The sequence below is a fragment of the Scyliorhinus torazame genome, chromosome 16 (genome assembly GCF_047496885.1).
Source record: "Scyliorhinus torazame isolate Kashiwa2021f chromosome 16, sScyTor2.1, whole genome shotgun sequence".
NCBI lineage: Eukaryota > Metazoa > Chordata > Chondrichthyes > Carcharhiniformes > Scyliorhinidae > Scyliorhinus > Scyliorhinus torazame.
In genome coordinates, this window is record NC_092722.1 from 37,521,436 (window position 1) to 37,528,222 (window position 6,787).

The following is a 6,787-nucleotide window of genomic DNA, read 5'->3' on the forward strand; positions in this document are numbered from 1 at the left end:
CAGGGCTGATATCTGGAAGTGTTGTACACATAAAGCAGTGGTGGGAAACCTGTGGCCCACCTGGATTCTGAGGGCAGCCCACGAGGCATTTTGTTGACCGTTGCCCTCGCGCAGGGTCACCACATTCCACTGCATTACATCCGTGTAGATTTTTTACCTACCGACTGAAGTGATTCCCACGTAAAGCAAGGGCGAGTCAAGTGAGGTGCGCGCTGATTGCTCACAACATCGACTGTGAGAGCCGTGCGCTCCCTCTGAGTCCAAAGTGTAAACTTCTGTTTCTACCATTTGAAGTTGTTGCTAGTTCGATTACTACATAAATGGTGAAGCTATAACTCGTAACAAAATATTCAGTGTGTATTAAATGTATTTAATCTTATTCATGGGTCATGGTTAGTGAACAAGTCTGATTTCAATCTTGCCGCCCACTGAGATGAAGGAGGGTCACTCGTGTGGCCCACTCACCAGCCGAGATTGCCCATCACTGGCATAAAGCATGATTAATACCTAGAATGATTTCTGCATAGGCTAGTGGAGGAACAAACTCTGCAGCCATTCAAAAAGGAGCTAGGTGCTGCGATATGGGATTGCAGGTCTATGTGAGGATAAGGTAGATGGACTGAATGGCCTCTTTATACCTACTGGTTTTTGTCTTTTATTTTTTTTTTTTCTTTTCCTGAGTTACAAAGCCAGGGTTCAGAGTGGGGACAGGGGCAAAGCCCTAATCCAGCTCCTTGCCTGCTCCAAAAACCAATTCAAATTCAAATTTAATCCAATTCATGGTCCCCACAAGAGAGACGTACCAGATCTGAGCCAACAGGCAGAGCAGATACTACACTTGATCTTAACCAAAAGGCCGAGAAGCGATTGGTTTTGTCTTTTTTGTTGCTTTTCCATAACACGGGTGCACCATTTGCTTTTGATGTGGAATTTTCAGTTCAGTTGTTGCTGGTACTGAGTGTGAAACTGACTGCATCTCTCATTAGTAATGAAAGTGTTAAGTATTGTTTTGGAAGAGTTTCAATGGAACATTCCTGCCTAGGCCCTGTACTCTCATTGGTGGCAGCATAATCCTGAGATGCGCTGAGGCAGCTGTTTCTCTATAACCATCGTGTTTGTTTGACGGAGCAAGGCTGCTCCACATCCCCCAAATTTTGTTTTCAGTAGCACAAACAGGAAGTTCAAAGGTCAGATATGAATGGGATCTTAAGCATTGTACACACGTGATTTGAAATGCCTTTATTATTCTCTACCTATGCTCTGCCTACAGCCATATCCATATGTACCTTGCCCTCTAGCCGTGTGCCCTCTCTGTTCAGCTATGTTCACTGTTGGCTTGTCCGTTTGTAAATCCCACTAAAGTTCAGTTATTTCTTTATTGGTTAAGGAAAAGATTCAGGAATACTCTCAGCCGCATTTACCGCAGGTTAAATGGGAATGACTTTGTGCTGTTTTGCAGATCAGGATTACTCTGAGCTTGGGAAGAATAGGAGCTAAGACCCGAATCCTTTTTAAAATAAATTTAGAGTACCCAATTCACTTTTCCCAATTAAGGGGCAATTTAGTGTGGCCAATCCACCTACCCTGCACATCGTGGGGGCGAAACCCACGCTAACACGGGGAGAATGTGCAAACTGTACATGGACAGTGACCCAGAGTCGGGATCGAACTTGGGACCTCGGCACTGTGAGGCAGCAGTGCTAACCACTGAGCCACCGTGCTGCCCTCCTGAACCCTTTCGAAACACAGGGCACATTGCAAACCCTGCCACCATTCTAATCAATGGCTCCATTTTGAACTCTTTTCCCATTCTAAACACCAGGCCCAATCTACATAGTGGTGACCTTCGGGAATTATAATTATAATCATTGGTTTGAAGGAAACCAATCTAAATTCTGCATTCGAATCAAAACCCTGTTCTAAATCCTGGGCCCATTCTTAACCCATTTTATATTCTGGGTCACTCTAACGTGACCTTCTGCACTGTAAATTCTATGATAAACGTCTGGCCCTGTTACAAGCTATAGCCCTCTTAACTATAGGACCATAGAATCCCTACAGTGCTGAAGGAGACTATTCAGCCCATCGAGTTTGCACTGGCCCTCTGAAAGAGCACCCTACACAGGCCCACCCGCACGCCCTATCCCCGTAACCCCACCTAACTGGCACATCCCTGGACACTAAGGCCTCATCTGGCTCCAAGTCCTCATGGCTATCACCATTGGGCTTGAGTGTTTTGCTGGTGGGGACGGGAGCGCTGCTGTGGTGAGGGCCTGGAAGGTCGTTCCTGAACTGGAGGTCTCCTCCATCCTCACCCATTCCTGTACGGCTCCTTCACCCGTCCCCTCACTCTTACCGCCGTGGCTGCCCAGTGGTAGTATTGTAGGTTAGGGAGGGCCATAGCCCCATGTGTCTTCTTCTTTGTAGGACATTTGGGGGGATTCTTGGATTCTTATCCCCCCCCCCTCACAAACATCTTGTCTATGGAATTGAAAAAGGCCTTGGGGATGTAGATAGGTATGGATCTGAACAGGAAGAGGAGCCTGGGCAGTACACACCCTCCCCGCCAGGGAAAGTGAGAGTGCATCCCATCTCTGTAGGTCCTTTTTTACATCCTCTGCCAGACTGGTTGGGTTCTGCTCGTGGATCTATGTCCAGTCGTGGGCAATCTGAATCCCCGGGTAGCGGAATGTGCTTTGGGTAAATGTGAATGGTAGAACCTCCAGCTCTGCCCCTCCCCCTCTTGGGTTCACTTGGAATGCTTCGCTTCTGCCCAGGTTAAATTTGTAGGAGGCTCCAAACTCTCCCAAGGGCTTCATGATTCCTTCCATGCCTTCCGAGATGTCGAGGAGCCGGTCATCCGCATAGAGCGAGACTCTATGCTCTCTGCCTCCTGTTCGGATTCCCTTCCAGTGTCTCGCCGCTCTTAGGGCGATCGCCAGTGGCTCGATTGCCAGGGTGAATAGGAGCGGGGATAGCATCACCCCTGTCTTGTGCCTCTGTACAGCTGGAAGCCTTCCGAGCTGGTGGCGTTGATTCACATGCTCACCTTGGGGGGGTGTTGTATGGGGGTTTCACCCATGAGGTGAACCCGGTCTCTAGTCCAAACCGCTCTAGTACCTCAATGAAGTATCTCCACTCGACTCTGTCAAAGGTCTTTTCTGCGCCCAGGGAGACGATCACCTCTGGTGTTCTCTCCTCGGGGGAGGTCATCATTACATTCAGCAGTCGCCTGATGTTCGCAGTTAGCTGTCTACCCTTAACAAAGCCTGTTGGTCCTCTGCGACCACTTCTGACAAGCAGTTCTCCAGCCGCTTAGCCAGGGGTTTTGCGAGTATTTTTGTGTCTACAATGAGCAGCGAAATAGGCCTGTATAATCTGCATTTGGGTCTTTGTCCTTCTTTGGGTATCAGCAATATGGTAGCCTGTGTTAGCGTTGGAGGCGGGGTGTCTGCGAATAGCTCCCGCAGGTGCAGAGCCAGTGCCTCCACAAACTTTTTATATATGTCCTCCGGGAACCTGTTGGGCCTGGCGCCTACCCCGCCTGCATGGAGTTGGTGCTCTCCATGACCTCTCCCAGTCCCGGTGGTGGTTCCAGCCCCCTCCGTCTGTCGTCCCCCACGACTGGCATGTCCAGTCCATCAAGGAACTGTTTCATCCCGAGGCCCCAATGGGGGGCTCGGAGGTGCACAGTCCTCGGTACAAGGCCTCAAATGCTTCATTGATCTTTTTTGGTTCAGCTACCAGTCTGCCTTTGTTATCCTTTACCTGGGCTATTTCCCTCGTGTCTGCCTGCTTTCTCAGCTGGTGAGCCACAGGCAGCCAGCCTTGTCTCCATGCTCGTAAAGGTCCCCCGTGTCTGGCGGAGTTGGTGCACTGCTTCCCTGATGGATAGCAGGTTAAAGTCCATTTGTAGCTTTTTCCTCTCTGCCAGAGGCTCTATGGTCGGGACCTAGACATAGACATAGAATTTACAGTGCAGAAGGGGGCAATTTGGCCCATCGATTCTGCACCGGTCCTTGGAAAGAGCACCCCACACCTCTGCCCCATACCCGTAACCCAGCAACCCCACCCCTCCCCCGCACATCTTTGGACTGTGGGAGGAAACCGGAGCACCCGGAGGAAACCCACACAGACAGGGGGAGAATGTGCAGACTCCGCACAGACAGTGATCCAGCGGGCAATCGAACCTGGAATCCTGGAGCTGTAAAGACAATGCTAACCACTGTGCTACCGTACAGCCCCACTGTGCTGCCGTGCTGCCCACTGGGCCTTGGAGTTCTTTCTTTCGACCACCAGAATGGAGTTGATCAGTTCCCGCCTAGCTGCCCTCTCTTCTGTGTCACTGGGAGACTTACATGTGATAATTTCTCCCCTAATCACAGCCTTCAGTGCCTCCCAGAACGCGGAAGGTGAGACTCCACCCCCCCCCCCCCCCCCCATGATCAGTCAGTGCATATATATGTCGGGGATTTCCACCACCACGATCTTCTTTATGAATTCCATGTCATTCCACGTACATGTTTACCAGAATTACCGGTGCCCCATCTAGGACACCGCTGACCATGACGTACTGTCCTGCTTGGTCCGTAATTGTTGTTGTCGCCATAAACATCATCCACCGACCAATATGGCTACCCCACCCCCCCACCCAGCTTTCGTCCGGTAGCAGGAATGGTAGGTCTGCCCCACCCTGCCCTTCCTTACTCGCAGTCGACCCTTCTCCCTCAGGTGTGTCTCTTGGAGGAGGACTATGTCGGCTTTCATACCTTTAAGGTGGGCAAAGACTCTGGATCTTTTCACTGGGCTGTTAAGTCCCCTGACGTTCCTGGAGACTATCCTGATGAGGGGTTTTATTCCCCCCCCCCCTCCCCCCTCCTCCTGCTGGATCAACCATACTTACCTTGCGGATGCCCCTGCACTCTGGGGTTCCCCTTTGTTAGGGGGCCCAACCAAAATGGCCACGGTCACTGTCCTCACCATGAGGCCGGGCCCCTGCGCTCCGGGGTTTCCCTTTGTTAGGTGGCCCAACTAAAATGGCCACGGTCACTGTACTCACCATGAGGCCAGCCCCCTGCGCTCCGGGGTTTCCCTTTGTCCAGGGGCCACCCAACATGGCCGCCAACTGTGTATCTGCCTTGTGGGTGAGGCCCTGCACTCTGGGGTTTCCCTTTGGTTCAGGGACCCTCCAGAGCGCCATCTTGTTCCACATTTCTGAGAGTGACCTGCTGAAACCATTCCAGAGCCCTTTCCCCTGGTCATTTTGTTCCCCCTGTGGTTTTGTTTCCCCCTCTACCCCCACCCTGCCCCCACCGCCTCCTGTATCCACCCTCTTCTGTCTACCCACCTGCCTTCCCCCCCCACCGCTGTGTCTTCCCCCCTCCCCACCAGACGCTCTCTCACCCCGGTGGGAGTTGCGCCACGATTCCCCTCTCACTCATACCTCCTGGCTCTACCTTTCCCGCTAACGTGGTGGCCCTCCTCCTGGCCTTGATTCAACCCCCTCTTACTCCTGATCAGCTGGTGTCCCTTCTATCTCCTCCACACCCTCTTCTGCGATCCGCTGCCCTCGATTCCTCGTTCCCGTGAGCTGGTTCTCCTGTTCATAGTGAGGCGATGAAATTCCACACACAATTGTTCATTTATTTCCTTCACCGCCTCTGTGTCTTCCTCACCGCTGCCTCTCTTATGGATGAAGTAGTCCGTCTCTGCCGCGACAGTGAAATAATGCTCTTTGCCCTGGTAAGTTACCCAGAGCCTGTCTGGGAATAACATCCCGAACCTGACCTTGTTTCTATATAGGGCCGACTTTGCATGGTTAAATTCAGCCCTGCTCTTTGCCAGGTCTGCCTCAATGTCCTGGTACATTCTTTTTAAAAAATATATAAATTTAGAGGACCCAATTTTTTTTTTCCAATTAAGGGGCAATTTAGAGTGGTCAATCCACCTAACCTACACATCTTCGGGTTGTGGGGGTGAAACCCACGCAGACACGGAGAGAACGTGCAAACTCCACACGGACAGGGCCGTGATTTGAACCCGGGTCCTCAGCGCCGTAGGCTGCAGTGCTAACCACTAGGCCGCCCCTATGTCCTGGTACATTCTGATTTTATGCCCCTCCCAGTTGCAAGCCTTCATCTGTCGAGCCCAGCGAAGGATCCTTCCCCAGTCCAGGTACTTGTGCGGCTTGGCTATTATCTCTCCTGGCTGCTCCCCGGATCTGGGCATTGGTTGGAGCGACCTGTGACCCCTGTCGATCGCTGGTGGGTTGGGGAAGCTGTCCCTCCAAACTAGGTTGCCCAGCATTTGGGCCACATAGTCGCTTGATTCTCTGCAGCAGACCCACTATTCGGATGATCTGCCACCTCGACTGATCCTCCTGGTCCTGAACCTTCCCTTTCTGGCTCCCCTGGATTGCCACCTGTTATAATATACACCAGTGTATTATGGTGCAGACACACACTGATGGACACACAGTGGGACCAATCAACACACACAACACCGCAGCCAATCAGCAGTGAGAGCACACGCACTATAAAGACAGGGGGCATCAGAGTACCTGCTCAGTCGAGCTGCAGCTAGCTAGGAGGACAGAGCTCACAGCCTGCAACACAGACATTCACCATGTGCTGAGTGCATCGACTGGTTAGGACAAGGCAAAGGTCTTTAGTTAAAGCTAGTATTGTATTAACCCACAGCCTGAGTATGTTTAAACAGTGAATGATTCAATAAAATAGTGTTGCACTATTTCAAGTGTTGGTGACCTGTGTGTTTTCCAGAACACCCA

The 6,787-nt window shown here is 51.4% G+C and overlaps 1 pseudogene; it reads right to left on the reverse strand.

The window, feature by feature from the left end:
* Window positions 1–662: 662 nt before the first annotated feature.
* On the reverse strand, window positions 663–868 carry LOC140393399 (U2 spliceosomal RNA; annotated as a pseudogene).
* Window positions 869–6,787: the final 5,919 nt, after the last annotated feature.